Source organism: Kogia breviceps, chromosome 4 (genome assembly GCF_026419965.1).
Source record: "Kogia breviceps isolate mKogBre1 chromosome 4, mKogBre1 haplotype 1, whole genome shotgun sequence".
Classification (NCBI taxonomy): Eukaryota; Metazoa; Chordata; class Mammalia; order Artiodactyla; family Physeteridae; genus Kogia; species Kogia breviceps.
Window position 1 is genome coordinate 53330737 of NC_081313.1, and position 18204 is coordinate 53348940.

The window sequence follows — 18204 nt, forward strand, 5'->3', positions numbered from 1 at the left end:
ATATTTGTATGTTTCTTTTTAAAACACAATGTATGGAATCCAATCTAATGATTTTAAATATCATAATCCTTGGATTACAAATAGAAAAATGACATTTTTTGAAAATGGAAAGTATTGGGCAGTAAAATTGGCATTTGAAACCTGTGCATTACCAAATACTTAAATTACAGAATTTTTTAAATCTTTTGCAGCTAGAAGAAACATTCACGGTCACTCAGAGCTGGAGACCCAGATGTTTAGTAACAGAACCAGGGCTAGAACCCAAGCCTTGGGAGCCCCCTTCTCACGGTCCTTCTGTTATACCACACTGCTTTCTCTTGATGATCCTTCTTTTAAATCAGAGGTTGGCAATTTTTTTCTGTAAAGGGCCAGATAGTAAATAATTTAGGCTTTGCAGGCCAATGGCTGCTGTCACAGCTGCTGAACTCTGCCACTTTTATGTGAAAGCAGCCATAGAGGATACTTCCATAAATGAGTGTGGCTGGGTTCCAGTGAAGCTTTATTTACAAACACCAGTGGTAGGCCTGATTTGTCCCCTGTTTTACATCATTGGAGTCATGGCAATTTCTGCTTGATGGTCAGCAAAAGGCTACTGAGTCCTAGAGAGTTAAAGCCACCACCCAGCCTGCTGGTGAGCCAGGCTGTTGCATCACAACCCACACATGATTGGGCTTCCTTCCACGTCTGTGTATAATCGGACTCTGAGCCAGCAGCCAAGCGAGTGAGCCTGGCACCCACAGCACTCCAGTTTCCAGAAGGAATCACAAATTCCCTTCCTGTGCAGATACAGAAACAATTGTACCACAGGAGAATTACTGGAAAGTAATGCAGGGTCATCAGGAAGGAAAAGGAATTCACTCCTTGGTCACAGTCTTCAGTCTGGTTGGGAGTCATTCAGACCTGGAAAGGTCAGCGAGGATGCATGTCTGGTTTGGGCAGGCTTCCAGGACTCTATACTCACAGGGTGATACATTGGGCCTTGGTGATCTCCGTGGCCCTCTCAGAGCTTCCTTTGGCTGCTCCGGTCATCCTTCCCTCCTCACAGTCAGGTATATTATTCCCCCCACTGTTTCACCCCTCACCCATTTATCATGTGCCAATGCTAAGCTTTTGTTCCTGTTAATCAAAATCTTCTATAGGCAAAGATTGTCTTCTCTCAATTTCATCTTCCACAAAACTTGACAACTTGGCTTTTGAGTCCCAAGTCTGAGGCCCTCTAAGACAAATGTCTTTGCATAGAAGGTCAGTGCAAAAAGCTTGGGTTCAGCCCTATGCTTATGCCAATGAACTGGATGACTGTTTCAGTACGTGTGTATTAACGTGTGCACGTGTGTATATGTGTTCATGTGTGTGCCTTTGTGTACATATCTGTGTGTATCCGAGTTTGACCTTTAAATCAGGAGGTCACCTACCCTTTGGGCCTCTCTGCACAGGGAAGGTCTTTTAGTAGCCTGGGTGCTCTTGCTCGTAGGCTCATGAGTAGATGTTCTCCAGCCGCCATTCTCAAGTCTGCACTCCTTCCCTCTCATTTTTCACCACGCAAATCCACGTAATGGTCTTTTTCAAAGTTGAAAGAGTCAAGGACTTTTAAAGGCTGGATGATGTTTCCAATGGATTTAATGATCTAATCCTCAAAAGAGTACATGCATTACCTGTTTTGATGATCAACTGGTCAGACCTGCTCCTGGGCATAAGCTCCTAATGAATGTCTAAATCCTTGGAGCTGAAGCGATTTAGGAAAAAATGTACATTATTATTAGTTCCTCAAGTAGCACTCTGGCCCCTGGGGAAAGGGATGCTGGTGGTTAATGTGAGAGGAAGCAGAAATGAGGAGGAAGGTAGAAAGGAAGGAATATTTGATTATTTCTTCATAAAGAACCAATTCCTTGAGCACCTGGCTATGGTTCCTGCTGCTGTGAGAAGAATATAAATGGCTTATATATTCCATTGTTTGTTTCTGGGAAACATTTTCTTACTGTTCTGAACTGCCTGGCTCTCAGACTGGCAACAGGGCAGAAAATGTGGTGGAGATGAAAGGAAAAATCCAGCCCAAGTGCTTTAAATCAGATTAGCTTTTCCTTTAAAACCCACTTGGAAATTCTTCTTAATAAATCTCTGGTTGATTTTTAGTTACACTTCTTTCCCCTGAAGAGAGGCATATTCTTAAGTGTATGGGTTCTACTGTTCTGCTCACACCATTGCTTTTTTGTTAGTTTCTTTAATCACCTACTTTGTTTTGATGAAATCTTTATCATCCTCAGTAACACTAATGCTGAGGAATGATTAATGAGTACAAATGAAAAAAACAGCTCACAAAACAGAAGCGAGAAAAGGTGGGGGAAGAGAAGTGATGGTGGGTGGATGAATTTGAAATGGCTCATCACCACAAGGTGGCGCTGTTAAAACACCTCATTTTAAAGTCCTAAAAAGGTTGCAAATAAAGAAGGAAAACACAGAATTAAAGAGCCTTTCACATAGAAAATACTTTGTATCAAAGGAGTGGTGTGTGTGTGTGTGTGTGTGTGTGTGTGTGTGTGTGTATGTTAAAGATAAAATCATTTTAGGAAGAGTAAATGTTATAGGAAACAGAGATAGAATTGTGTTTCTTTTTGACAGAGGTATTTTACAATTGATACTCTTATAGTTCAAATATTAAATATTTTTATTGGATATTAAGTATATTTAATCCCAGCCAGATATTTCTGGGAATCTTCTGAAGTGTGACATTGTAGACACAGAATGATGGGTTATGCTTACCATTCCTTAATCCATTTTCATTCTACACAGAGAGCTTGCACACTAAGGGCATTTATTTAAAAACAATTAGTGCCCCATTAGGGGAAACATGAAGCCTGCAGGGTCTCCAATGTTCTTGACTGTTTTGGAAACTTGGTATGTGGAAAGTTGGTAAATTAATACTCGGAAAATAATTCCTTACTTTAAAACACGTTGTCTGTTATGCGACTCCCTTGATGCTGGTACCATTGTCATTAAAAATGAACATTTTCATGTTTGTGCATTCTGTGTGTGCATAGGGTATCCATTTACTGATGGACAGAGAGATGAAAAGCAGATATTTTGCAAGTTTGTACCCTGAAGGTGGGTATTGATATAATGGTGCAGATAATCTTACTCTTGAAGAAAGGCAGGAGTGGCAAATGATCTAATGTAAGTGAGTCGAAGCGCCCAGAAGTTTACATTGATGCTCCTTTATTTTATCACCATAGCAACTCTCCGACAGATGATGTTAATATCTCCATTTTCAAGGAGAGGCTCTAAGAAGTTAAATAACCTGTCAACTGTCACAAAGCCACTGTGTGGCAGACTCAGGAGGTAAGCCCAGAAATTATTCATGGAAGAACAATGCAAGGATGTGAAAGGGAAAAAGGTCTAGGTTGTCTTGCAATTTGTATTTGGATAAAACCTGGGAAAATGACATGGGTCTCTTTGAAAGAAAGAGACCTGCTCTGTACTAATGCCTGCTTCCTGTACAACCAGATGAGGGATGTATATATCGTAATACACACACACATGCACACACATTTTTTTTTGCTTCTTTTATATAAATTTTCATCAACTTCTATCTCAGCATAACTATAACATTTTCTACCATCCACAAAGCAGGAGGCCTGGAAAAACTGCTGGATTTTGCCGTAGCTGGGGAAAACAGTGCAAGTTGATCATGAAAATTTTAGCTGTGATATCTCCCAGATAATTCGTACTACAGAGGCATTGACCCAGCTGGAAGTTCATTTCATCATATAGAAATCAACTGGTTCCTGCTTCGGGAAAAATATATTAATGAGAATATATAACTCCAAGGACATGGTGATATATCGTAGATACTCAACGTGCTGTTAGAATCTTAAGCCTATAGAAATATTTTAAAAATGCTTTTTATTGTTTTGAAGTATCTGAAAGAACTATATATCTCTTACTAGACTTTATGATTGAACTGTATTTAGGGTAGTAGTGTTTAGCCTGTCTTTTGCAGAGGTGCCTCTGTGTCCATCTGGGAAGTTGTATGTAGGGAAATATTGTGTGTGAGGGTGGTGATGGTGTGTGTGGAGGGAGTGTAATGGGACAGGTGGGCTTTGGTCATCCACTCCAGCTTATTCTGGAGCAGCTGGGCTATTTCTGACACATATAGTGCTTTTGTACTTGTGGAATATTCGATTTTGATGTCAAATCCCATAATACATCAAGGATCTAAGAGATTTATTTAGGACAATTCATCACTCAGTCATACTTAAAATATTCACATATTTTGATGTTTTTAAAAAATGAGAAAATATCCACTTTGTCCTATGGCTATCAAAATTGAATGTGACATAATATTTGAGAAGAAAAAGTCATTATAGATTTTAAAAAGATGCATCACAAAGGAATTGAATTCCTAATTTTACATAAAAAAAGGAAAGAATCTCACTCTATGATGACAAATCTTGAACCAGCTGGAGGCTGATTAATATAGAAGTAAGAGCAACTAAGAAACATTTTGACAGAAGCAGAAGACCTGGGGTTTATGTTGAAGTTTTTGACGTGTCCTCTGGTGGTTCTGAAACATTGACAGGAGTGCCATTTATTTCATTGTTTCTTTGCTCAGTTGTTCACTCATATATACTATGAAGGGAACTCAAATGCCCACTGTAGAGAAGTGAATCAGGAGACTTGGATGCACTGACAGCTGTAAGACTTCTTTGTTTCTGAGAAAGGTGTGCTGTTTACATTCTAGCCTATTAGTTGTGTTTTCAGGATAACATCTTTGGTAAAAGTGCCACCTGCTTGTTGTTGCAATTGCACTGTTGCCATTTGCCTGTTTTGCTAATGATTTGCTGCAGTTGAAACATGGTGTGACTTGGTCTGGTTCCCAGGTCCCGAGATCACAAGAAACACAGACAGGTACCTGCTTGATTCTCCAAGGCTGAGACATTCCTCAGCATGCATTGTACAGTACATGCTGAACTTCCTGTGCCATCGCATATCCGGCCATCAGGCCCTCACCGGAGGGCTTGGGGGATACTTGGGAGAACTTTGTTTATATGGGCTCAAGGTCAAGCAATCTGTTTTAGACCTTCGGAAACTTAGCTTGAGGAATATTAAAAGGTCTCATAAAGGAGGTTTGGAGTGTTGGCTAGCAGTTGGTTTGTTAATGAGACTTAAGAATCATATCTTGTCATGCTAGTTAGTCAGTTAGTAAATTATTTTCAATATGATATTTCCTTTTTTCTTAAAAAAAAGTTTGTCCCTGACAGTAAAGGGTTGCCAAGAATGTAGTCTTTGGTGATTTCCTGTGGAGTATGCCTTTTGCTTTTCTTTTTTTTATTATGCCCCACCCCTCCTCAGTATGGAGAAACAACAAAGGAGAAAGGGAAATTTAGGGTAAAGAAGCAAATTCAGGGTCAGGAATCAAACTGAGATTTTTTGGGTTCCAAGTTCAGTACACTGTTTTGACGTTATTCATAGTCAACCAAGTATTTAATAGCTAATCAACAAGAACTTGAGACTGTGGCTTCATTTTTGAGATTCACATACACCAGAAACTAACTGTTAGGGAGCAATGCCCAAGGGCACATTGATTTATACACAGCCTCATTCCGTAAAAGGAATGAAGTGGTCTGCAACAATGACACCTTCAGTGAATGATGGTAAAAAGTCAATTGGAGGAGCTGGAAGATCCAGATCAGGACAAGAGGCTGATGTGAACTTAACCAAAGGACTTCAAGTGTGTTATGTGAGGGCTCATCAGCTGTTACAGTCCAGCCTCCTCTGTGGCAGCAAGCCAAGCTGAATCCAAGTGCGAAAGGACCACAGACACAAAGTAAGGAACTAAGAAGCCCTCCCTCATAAAAATATCCTCCCTGAGTGCTTAGAATATTCATCACCACTCAGTTCACTGCACACTAGAAAGTGAAACAATTTAATAGCGTTAATTTACCTGTGTATGAAATCACTGTTTATTGTTACGGAATCAGGCACGAAGCAGGCAGTCTTGTTGGTGAAAGCAGGTCAGGTTGGGAGGTTAGTGCCCTGAGGCTGAGGCCCAAGTGGGCAATGCAAGGACCTTGTACCTGGGGAGGGAGACAGCAGTGTGCAGGTGGGGAGCTCTGATGAAAATGTGATCTACATCACGGTTTTTTTTTTTTATTTTCCTAGCATTGGTCCTAGTGTAATAAATTACAAAATCAAAGGAGGCAAAGGATTTATAATTGCTTGATAGAGAAATATGTACAGTTAGTTCTAAGAAAAGAAAGAAACCTGGCAAGGGATGCCCTCTTTTCACAGAATACTTTGTTGAACGTTAGTTAGAACAGGATCATTCTAATAAAGCCACATCAAGACACAGGGAAGCAAAGAATTTAGGTTAGCATGATTTCATTTCACAGTCTTTTGCAAACTTTCATGGGTCATATTGTGATGTAAGGAATAGATATCTGCGGATGACCTTAAGTGCCCTCTCTGTGTTGCCTTGACAGTGATTCAGCTGGCCCTGGGGGTTTCCCCCTGACAGGGAGAGGTGTTGTGTCCGAGCTCAGCTTCTCACGTGAAGGGTGGCTTTTCTCCCTAGCAGGATGGCCTGCAATCCCTCATGGGCCTCAAGATCTCTGGTTGTTGGGTGCCTGGCTTTCCTGGACAATTCTAATAAACAGCTGGCATCTAAAGCCAGCCCACTTAGCAGCAGGAGTCTATCTGCCCTTCCTATAACAAAGCCACCTTCTCCTGTGTGTCCTTAACAAAGGCATAGAGAAAGGGGCTCGCGTTCCTCTACTGGGACATAAGCCACACTGCTTGTCCAGAAGGGTGCCCTGGTCCCCCTCTCTATGGATAGAGTGGGCGACCTCACCTCCTCTACTGTTGCTGAGCCTAGCTGTGCAGACCTCCGCTTTCCTCAGCAAAACCCTTTCCTTAACCTGTATTCTGTGACATTGCACTTCCCTCTAAGGTCCTTGCAGATAGGTTGCCATCCATGAGATCCACATTTAGAACAATAGTTATGAAGGCCTCAGGAGTGATGGTCTCTTATAGCTCAGGTTTAAATGGTAACTCAGAGATCCTTCCAATAACATAAAGCAAAATGGCATTTTCTTCATGATTGGAAATCCTCTTGTGTTCAAGGTGAGCCCTCAACCTGCAGCTAATTGACTCATTTTAGGCACCGTCATAGCCTTACATAGTAAAATGCTCCATCTGCTCAAATTCCTATCTCGTTCCTGTTAATCGTGTTGTTCTCTCTAGGTAAGTACTAAGCAAGCCATAAAATGAAGTGTTTATGAGCAGATTTCATGCTAACTCCTGAACGATTGATGCAGAATGCTGTGGATAGTCTTGTCAGCACAGTCACCGTCACAAATGATTATTTATTCAGCTCAGACTGGGCTCTCTGCTCCGCTGGCTGTGTGCTGGGTGAATCCTAGCGTTGGTAACAAATATGGGTTCTAATGTCATGGAAACAGCAAAGCCTTATACAAGTGGAAAGTCATCGCTCAGTTATTATTCTTTTTATTGTTGTTGGAACATTCATTAATTCAGTTCTGTCCTCTGAATTGAACTTTAACCAGGATTAGTTTTTATGACAGCAAAGGACACTGCTCATGAATGAGGGAAAATAAGGACTGAATTGGTTTTTCACAAGTCTTTCTTTTAAGCTTTGCGCCTGAATATAGCAGAACCTATTGTCTTTGTTTTCTTTCTTTTTATATTAACATAGTTTATTGTGTAGATTCAAATAGGTCATGAGTCCATAATGTCCCCTAAACAGAACATCTGCTTAAAATCAAAGGCTCATATCACTGTTCAGCTCACTTATGGATATTGAGCCCTGTCTATCTACCATTTTCAGTATTAACAAAGGATTTTTTTAAGCTTTAGACAAAAAAATCTAAATTATTAAGTAAGACAGAACACTGAGTACTAATTAAGTTGAAGAGCTATACAAAGACAGATAATTATAATAAAAGATTGAGGATTATACAGTACAGGAAGATTTGCTGTTTTTAATTTTTTTAAACCCCTAGCTGTGTAGAATTTAATTGATCATTGATCACAATCTTGGGTTCAAGACCTGTGTGGTTCAATAATTTTAATAGGATACTGAATGCTTACGAACCCACTGCCCATTTGCAGAACAGGGACATCACTGAAAATAACATCTACTCATATTGTTACTCTTAATGGTAAATTAACCTGTATTGCCCTTTATTGGTTTCATGTCATAGAAGATTAAGCTAATACAACCAATACTGGATACTTTTGGTCGATCAAAAATTATCGTGCTACTTTGGGGGTACTCTATTTGCAGTTGCAACCTCAACTTCATACTTAATGAGAGAATTGTACTCCTAGGAGGTGTGAACATCCTATGTTCCTAGGCTTCCTAACTGTTTAGTTGCAATCTTTAGTTGATTCATTTTTTCATCCATTCATTTATTCAGAGAACATTTCCCAAGAGCTGGGAACTAAGCTTGGCTCTAGGGTTTCAAATGCCAAGTCGGGGAGGCAGACTTGTAGAGAGATCACTGTAATAGGAAGTGATGCTTCTGAGAAAAGCTCTCTTTGGTCAGGAGGGCGAGGGCTGTGCTCTGTGTTCTGGGAGAGTTGGGGAAGGCCAGAGCAGCTCATTTTTCATATGGGGATTTCTGGATGAAGAAGAGGTGGAGGTTTACGGCAACAGTGAATGAAGTTACTCTAATGGAGAACAGGGAGGGAGACTTGAGACAAAATTTCAGGCACCTTTTGTTCCTCTGAAAGCCCACAGGCCTTGTCAAGTTGTTTATACCTGCTAGTAGTCAGAGAAAGAAAAAGTATAAAAGTGTGCTGAGACCCCACCCCTTGGCTAGGGTTTATTCTCCGCAGATACTATTGGAGTTAAATTTTGTGGGCAAACAGAAAGATATATATACTTCTACTGTCTCAGAATGTGCAATGGGCAGATATAATGAGCAGCAAGCACATAATTGTGAGAAGCTTTGTGGTTCCAACATCTTTACTAACTCCACAAATAGAAAGTGTATTGTAATATCAGTAATATTACAATGCTATCCCAGAAGTAATTGCCCTTCTATCTTTTATACACCACTCAATTGTGTCTTTTCTACAATGGAAATAACAAAATGCATTTGGAAACCCCCCAGAATCAAACAGAATACAGTGTCCCCTGAGGTTTCTCCTTCATCTGTTTGCTAGAGATAATGGGGGGAGAGACCAGTGAACAAAGATTAGAAAAACATCGTTTGGGTGTGCAGTCTACGTAATGATATCTTAGCAACAATTCGTTGTTTCTTACAGTAATCAAGTCAAAGGCTTATCATAATATGATTCTGCAGCCGGAGCAGACAGCAGATTTCTGTGGACCTGAGTCTCTCAATTAGATTTCTATGGCTTCACCACAGGAAGCCATCAGAGGTTAAAGACTTAATTTTTCTCCGTGGTGTGTCCTGAAGAAAAATGATCGGTGTGCAGTTTTCCTAACTGCCTCTCTGTCTTGTAACATTTTATTTTCTCTGCTTTCTCCTGCCATTGTCATTATGGTTCTTCATTATTACAGTAGTGATGAGTAGGGTGATGTTGTCTCTGTTCTCACTTTCTAGAATTATCCTCTGGTTAGGAGAGTGTGCCCTGGGTTCTGGAGATCCATAGCTCATCTGGACTGGCCCAAAATCCATGAACAGCCCTCTCTGGTGGGCACCCAGGTTGGGTTCACAAATTACACTTCCTCTTTCCCCTCAGAAACTTTAGTTTTAAAACCATCCCCATCTCATGCTAAAGAAAGCTATTCAGAAGTTTCATTTAAATTTTCTCTTAGCAGATGGGCTGCTCTCATGGAGTGTACTGAAAATTATTTTTAGATTTCAAAGAGACTACCCAGTACTTAGTGGGCAAAGGTAAGACATAGCAAGGCAACGAGCGATAAGGAACAGGGCATAGTCAGATTGACACTCTGAAGAATTTGAAGGGTTCTTTTCATGCTGAAGCATTATATTCTCAGGAGTATTAGAATGTTGTTGTCTTATTTTACTTCTTTTGACTCCATGGTGGCCCTCAGAAGGTAGAGATTTTGACATTCTTACTTTGCCAATACTTATCTTCAGGATCTGTGCCCTGGGAAGAGATCACGATTTATAATGATGCCTGTAGAAAGTGACAGGGAGGCCTGGAAACCCAAGAACTAGGGTTCAATTTCTGCATCCTCCTTTGATTTTTAAGGTGAATGGGATTGGCTTTTTTATTCATTTCACTTCTGTCAGTTTTTCACTTAATAAAAGTGTGGCACCTCATGTTTACCTCTTCCACCTTCTGGGACAAGGGGGGAAGAGGTGAAGAGAGTCCCTGTTCATCACCCCACTAAGGGTGGGGTGGTTATCCCTACCCTTCCCACTGAGGACACACATTCACAGAACAAAAACACTGAAAATCTCCTTTGAGTTAGGATTGACTTACATAAAGGCTTTAAGAAGCTTTATTGAGTTCCTTACAAATTCTCATTGGTTCCTCATTGCAACCCTACAATGTAGATACTGTTATTATCATTATCATTCCATTTTACAGACAAGAACACTGAAGCACAGAAAGGTAAAGTAGCTTGCCTGAGGTCTCACAGCTAGTAAGATGTGGAACAGGGATTCAAACCCAGTAGTATGCTCCGAAGTCCATGTTCCGAGTCCCTGAGCTTCGCTTGTACTCTTGTCTGGTGCTGGCTGGCTCTTCTCTTGGGAAAACATATGCTGCCTGTTTGTTTAAAAACAAAAAAGAAAACAAAATAAAAACTGCAAAACAACAGTCTCATACAGATCTCTCTGTAATAGCAGATGACCTGTAATTTTGTGTCTACTACTTTCCAGGTAGTATTTCAAGTAGAGTGAACCCTGATCCTAAGTAGGGCTGCTCACGATTCGGAGGGTGCCACAAACTGGGATTGTTTTCCTTTCTGGTGACCCTTCCTGAGATTTAGGAAACTTGTATCCAAGTGCTTAAACCTCCAAAATATAAATAAAAGAGAAACAAAATGAAGTGGCTTCTCAGTTGTAAACTCCAAACGAAAGTATAGAAAAATCAGTGGTGGTGTTTTGATAGTCAAGGTTAAAGAATTCATTTCCTTTTTCAGAATGGACCAGTTTTACTGTGTCAGACTTTATAGCCTTGTATAATTTATGTACTCCCTTGATGTTGGGAGGCTCTTGGAAACTCAGTGAACTTGCTCTAGGAAACTGTAATCATCGATTTATTTGAATTTTGGATCCTCCATCGGGGATTATGTTTAATGCCTCCTTTTATAATTCCAATGTGCTATGTGACATCTGAGTAGTGAGTATTTTCCCCTAATGTGTCATTAAGATTAGAGACCCAAATCATGTTGATTTGTAGCAAAATTAAGTTTTCTGTTGAATTGTTCAACGGTCCTTGTCTTTGACTCCATGTTCCAATTTAGGGCAGGGAATAATTTGCTGAACTCTGTATTCCTTCGGAATTTCAGAAAACTAATTGAAACAAAGACCCATCCCAGATGGTAGCACTTTCTTTCTTTCTTTCTTTCTTTTGTGTGTTTGTTTTACCGAATTTGAAAGTTTTGTTTAACATTGAGGCTCTCAGAGCACTAAATTCCATATCTCCCCAGTTGTAACATAGGTAAAGGTACTAGTCGGTGAGTGAAAATAGCTCAGGAATAGGCAAAGAGCTATAACATTATCTTGAGTTTTGTATACCAGAAATTATGCTAGCGCTTTATGCATGTTTTCTCATTTAATTCTCAAACCAATCCTATGAAGTAGTAACTAATCACCCCATTTTTATGACTAAAGAAAGCAATATTCTAAGACTTTGAGTATTTTTCCCAAGGGCTCAAATTAAATAAGGACTGAGACTGAGAATCAAACATAGGTCTGCCTGGTTATAAAATGCCTGCTGTTTGCACCAAACTGTTCACCATGACTCACAAAGCCTGAGTTTGTTCATTTATTCATTCATTTCACAGATTTTTATTGAGCACCTGCTCTGTTTCAGGTACTCATCTAGTCCATAGAGATTCAATAATGTTCAAGGCAGAAATTATGACTCTTCTGAAACTTTGCCTTCAAGGTGGGGATATGGGGAGACAAATGGAGGGGAGAAGATACACACTATACATAAGTTAACATTTCATGATAATGTTTTTAGAAAAATAGGAGGCTGTGATAAGAGAGTGACGGAGTCTACTTTAAACTGAATGGACAGGGAGGACCTTGTTGAGCACGTGATTTGTCAGAGTTAATGTTATTTATTTTTTACTGTTGATATTTTATCAGTAATGAAAACTGCTCTTTCAAAATAGAAAAGATTGATTCTACAATTCAATGAGAATTGAAAAAATAAGCATCAGCTCCTCTTCTTGGAGGGTCAAAACCAATAAAGTTTATTTCTTATTTTTCACCTGTCCCTGTCATCATCTCTGTATTTTGCAATGCAGGTTGCCACCAGCCAGGGCAAGGCAGTCACCACACCTTGCCAAGATTATAAAACCACCTGGACATTACTATTTCTGGGTGTAATCCCTGAGAATTCCATGTGCTCTACAGTTTCAGTTGGTTAGCTGTGAAACTACTTGATTTTGGAGGAGAAAAACAGACTAAGAATGGCACATGAAAACACCACTGAGTAGTCTTTATGTTTCCATAAGTGATGGACAAGCAAGATAGGGCATATTCAAGCAATAAAGAGAGCCTTGAAAAGTTTGGTTTGGTGCAAAGAGTTTGTGGTACAAACACAGTGCATGTAATTCCTTATGAAATTTGTCAGGAAGAGGGTGAGATGCCAGTCTTTGGGTTCTTTATCACGACCGGTGTCTTTGTTCAGACCCCTGGTCATGTCATGCATGTTTCAAGAAATAATATTTTCTAAACTGGTGCCTCTTTGGCTTTTGTTCGGTTACACATACAGTTATCTGGGGCTTAAGATGAGGAGGGAGGATTAATTATGCCTCAGCTGAGTGTCTGTTGTTGGACTCTTGATTCCTTACTCTCCTTTTTTTCTCTGGCTCAGTTTCTTCTTCTTTCTCCTTATCTGTGAAACACATTCATCAACTGCTGTCAGTTTTTCATCCAGGAATGGGTAGATTTCCCAGTTTTGAGTGCTTTGTCCACACTTGTTATATATTTTTGATATATTTAAACATATTCGTCCATCTGAAGGTTGCAGAAAGTAGGATGGTAATGAGTTACAGCCCCTCTTTGCCTAGTTAAGGAATATCACCAGCATTTTAATTAATTAATTAATTTAACATCTTTATTGGAGTATAATTGCCTTACAATGGTGTGTTAGTTTCTGCTTTATAGCAAAGTGAATCAGCCACACATATACATATATCCCCATATCTCCTCCCTCTTGCGTCTCCCTCCCTCCCACCCTCCCTATTCCACCCCTCTAGGTGGTAACCAGCATTTTTAAAGGGACTTTCCATCTAGTCCTTTAAGCTGGAAGTTAAGAAAGTGAATAAATCCCTGGAACTGACCAGTGCAATTTTTTTCCCGTTAGGCATTCATTTAAGTCACAAAAGAAGAGCTGGATCCAGGAAGATATATGCAGGCTGACAAGTGGCTTATTTAACTTAATATGGAAAAATATAAAATAAGGGGAACTAGGTCAAAAATGGCAAAAGGGATTAGGGCTTAAATAGAGACAGGCTTGCAGACAGTGAAGGGAAGAGGATCTGGCAGTAATAGTGTCTATAAAGGCCGACCCATCAGCTTCATGTCTGGCAGTAATTAGGAGGCCAGAGGAACACTGTGATGAATCGACTGAGGAAAGGAGTGGAAAAGAGAAAGGGTTGATAGGCTCTGTGGAGCTGGTGGCTTTACAGAGGAAGAGGAGGGCTTGCAGGAGACAGTCCCACAAGGTAGAAAGAGACAGCCAGGGGAGCCTCCTCTCTGGTTCTTTGTGGGGGGCCAGGTGATTGACACAATGAGAGGAGACAGAGGAGTAGATGGAGGGAGTGGTGAGAGGTACGTGAGGTTTCCTCACAATGACCTGTTGGGATTCAGGCACCACCGTCCGTGACTTTTTCAGTTTCTCCAGTTTGCCCTCTATGGGCCTGTGGCCCACCTCTCACTGCTAATTTCTATCCATCTCCTTGAAACCAGACTCCAAGAAGGATTCAGCTATTTAGTAGGGTCTTTCTTAACTGGGACAGTTCCATCTCCCTTAGCATCTTGCTACTGAGTCTTTCTCCCCCTTGTCCTCCTGCCTCCCAGGGAGGCCAAGCACACACAGATATGACAGCCTTCTGGACTTCAGCCTGGGTTCTCTGAGACTTGCCAGTCTGTTCCATTATTTAACCAGAACACACACAGGCTGGGTTTAAGGGTGCAGCTGGAGGCCTTTCAAGGCTCATCTGAGCCTTAGCTGCAATGTGGTTCTTTTTGTGTTTGTCTACATCAGGGATGCCAGTTCATGCTGGGAAGCTGAGTAGGGATCCTGTTTCTTGCATTTGAACACCATGTGCAAGGCGGTGTCCAGTTATCTCTCTAAGACCATTAGGATTGCTACAGACAACAGGGGAATGAACTGTGCAAAAAGAACCATAGGCTCAAATAGACATGCTGAGCTCTGGAATTGGAATTCAAATGTGGCTCTCATGCTTGAGACAAACACAATATCCTAGGAAGATGGGAAAAGCACAGTCTGCATGGTGCCTCTGTTGAGTCAATCCTCAGCAGGGGTGGGATGAGGATCTGAGACCTCTAGGGACATAAGAGCTATCAAACAGTTGAGCTTAGCAAGGTCCATACTCAGGGAGGGAAATTAACTCTCATGGGTCACCTGAGATGCCTATAGTGTCCTCTACCAGGAATAACTCAGGCATTGGCCTACACATGTCTTATTTTTAGGACAATCAAGTTTACATGGTCAATGTCTCCTAATGGGCCTGCATGACCGTTTGATGCCCAGTTATAGGTCAATGGATATTGTGATTTGGAGATTTCTTCATATTTGTCTTTCAGGATATTTCCTAGCTACCAAGATATATTTATGCAAGCTCAGACATCCCTTTGAAAACTAAAGTTAATTCAATCAGAAATAAGCTTTGCTTGGAGCACGAGGTATAGCCACGAAAAAAACAGATCTAAATTCTTGCCCTCAAGGCTGATAGTCTTGTGGGTAGTCAGGGAAAACACAAAATAAGGTATTCCTTACAGGGTATGATAGATAGTGATAAGTGCTATGAAAAAGGGAAGCCAAGAGGAGCATAGGGAGTGAAGGGGCATAAGGCTGAATTCGATTTTCTTGAAATAGCCAGACATCTGGCAATACACAAACATAATTTTGGATATCTGGGTGATTATTTTCAGTTATCTCTTAGATATGCAGTTTGTAAAAATATTCTTAAATTTGTATAGTGCAGTATAATTTTCAAAGTATTTTCCTATCCACAGACTGTACCTCTGCCAATTTCACCTAGATAAGCAAATTTGCTCCAATTAGGCACGTATTTGAAGTATATTAAATTTGGCCTTTACAATACATTTAGGTAACTTACTGGGAAAATGCCCTTTTCCATATTATGAATGTCTTATAGTGAACTGCATCCATCGTTCCTTCAAGGAACAGAAGAGTGAGACATCTCCCCAGTGGCCTGGTGGACTCTTGAGAATCCCTGGAATGAGGATGAGTCATTGAACACACGAGCATGTTAGTGATCCATCACACTGCCTCTGGTATGTGTGAGGATAGTCCCATTCCTCTGTCATGTATGTAGACCATGTAAGTGACTGAGAGCCCTTGCAAACCATTCCTGTCACGTATGTAGTGACACTCCACCGTCACTGATCACTGTCATGGCCAGGCCCTAGCACCCCGTCTCCTACTTAGCTGTACATTTCTCCTTGGAGGGTCCTACTTTCATATCAATGTCATTTGGTCTAAATGAAACTCATCCTCCTCTGCCTGCCCCTTCTAATCTGGCCTCTCCTCTTGAGTCTTAAGTCTTCGTGGATTTCTTAGATCACCTTCCCGTCCTCCAACACCTTTAGAAATCTGCCCTTTCTTCTTGTCCTCTCTTCCAGTTGCCTCTGGGCCAGTTCAGGACTTGTAAACCGAACAAATGTCTGAATAATGGCAGTACTCTTCTCTCTGATCACTTCCATTTCCATTTCAATTTCAACGTTCTCCTCCTTTTCGGCTTCTCATCTTTGGTGAGCACAAATCTTGGGCTCTAACAAGACCAATCTGAAAATTCCTTGCAGGCCCCATTCTCCGTGCACTTTGCTTATCGCCCCTCCCACCAGTCTCCAGTGAGAAAAACCAGTCCCCCTTCTCCTGCCTTCTCTGAATCTGACTCATCCATCAGGCTTTTGCTCAAATGCAGCCTCCTCAAAGATAGGCTTGCCAGATAAAATACAGGATGCCCAGTTCAATATGCTTTTCAGATAAACAAATACTTGTTTACTATAAGTATTTCTCAAATATTGCATGGGACATACTTAAAATTAAAAAAAAATCATTGCTTATCTAAAATTCACATTTTACTGGGCATCCTGTATTTTAATTTGCTAATTTCGGCAAATCTACTCCAAGAAGTCTTCTCTGGCTACTCTGACTTCAGTACTTCCCAGAGCTCTGTGTCTGTGGAAAGGCTTATAGCACTCATTCACAACCTTGAATCTTTTTACAAGAGGGTAGAATGTAAGTAGTATATTAAAAACCAGCACTGTTTGTTCTTTAATTCAATGATTACTGAAAACCTACACATGTGCTAGGAAGTACGGCAGGCAGTGTGGATACAAAGATAAAAGTGATGCCTGTTCTCAAAGGTGCCTGGCTACAGCAGCAGCCCTGCCATCACACAACTACAAGGCAGCATTTGGTAGCCACTCAGCTTGCTAAGGGCTGACTCTCTGGTGGAGCTAGATCTGGAAGGATGACTTAGTTGTGGGGGAGGCAGAAAGAAGGTCTTTCTGGGCAGAGAGAGAAAGAAAGATGTGCAGAGGCCCAGGTGAGGGAGAGATTCGGGCATGGCCAGGAAGCTGGAAGAAGTTCATTGTTCAGGGGGAGTGTGTCGTATAAGATGACACACGGTGTGTCTGGAGGCCCGGTTGTTAAACATTTACCAGCGCACCACTGAAGATGAGGTTTGGAAAGTGGACAAAAGCCAGATCGTGACGATTTTGTGTGTCATGGTTAGGAGGTTGAGCTTATCCTGAAAGCTGTGGAGAACCATTGAACCATTTAGAGCCATGACACACTCAGATTTACTTTTCAGAAAGATAGCTCAGAGAATGGACTCAAGGGACAAGATTGGCAGCAAGGAGACTGATTCAGAGGCTGCTGCAGCGATTCAGGCTAGAGATGCTGAGGGTGACAGACATTCAGTAGATGTGAAGGCGTAAGATCAAGGGGACCTGTGGCCAAATTGGACATAAGTTGCGGGGGAGAAATGAATGTTTCTCCTTGGGCAACCACAGGATGGCAGAGATATCCATTAACGTAGAGGGGACAGGAAGTTAAACAGGTTTTGGTTGATGGGGATTATGAGGAGATCCATCTGAGCATGTTTTAGCTCACACTTGACATTTATTCCATTTGGCTGTATTTTGTTACTCATCTTTTCATGTGCTCTGTTCTCTCCCCAGGTGAACTCAGATCCTTCTGAGGTCCTGGGCCACATTAACCGGCCTGGGTGAGCCCCAGTACCTTTAACTCAAGACACTCCCTGTGAGTTCACCTCCTGCACAGGCCACATGGAGCCCGAAGCCTAGCCTGCCAGCAGCTGCAGCCAATATGTCTACAGGGTTGAGCATGGCAGGAACTTTGAGCTGGGACACAAGTTCCCCCGAGATGTGCTTCCCCTCAGAGGGAAGCTAAACACCCGAGCTGACCTTGCCCCCTTCTGGGAGGGGCCCCGTCTCACAGTGGCAGCAGAGGCTGCAGGTCAGTGGGGTGATGACCGGGCCCTCAGAGACCTTGCTCTCTCTCTTTGCAGAACCCCATAAATCCTTCCAAAGGGAGTAATTCCCTCAGGATCAAGGGGGTCCTCCGCATTCCTGAAATCAATGAAGGCAAAATGTACAGGGATTTCTGAGAAAAGGAACTGTGGTGTGAGCATGATCCCTGGGTGTTACTGTGCAGCAGAGGCGGCCTTTTTTTTTTTTTTTTCCTCCACTGAATGGTGTTCTTTGCTCTCAAGTTAACTCATGCACTGGATCTGGTCCAAGTACATTTTGTTTCTTGATTTCCAGC

At 41.4% G+C, this 18204-nt stretch overlaps 1 long non-coding RNA gene across 1 annotated transcript in view; it reads left to right on the forward strand.

The window, feature by feature from the left end:
- LOC136791985 (uncharacterized) overlaps window positions 1-18204 on the forward strand; it is a 56151-nt gene that overhangs the window by 36933 nt on the left and 1014 nt on the right. The window contains exon 2 of the long non-coding RNA XR_010840158.1: window positions 17598-17895. This is a non-coding gene — a long non-coding RNA (uncharacterized lncRNA). The remainder of the gene's footprint in view (window positions 1-17597; window positions 17896-18204) is intronic.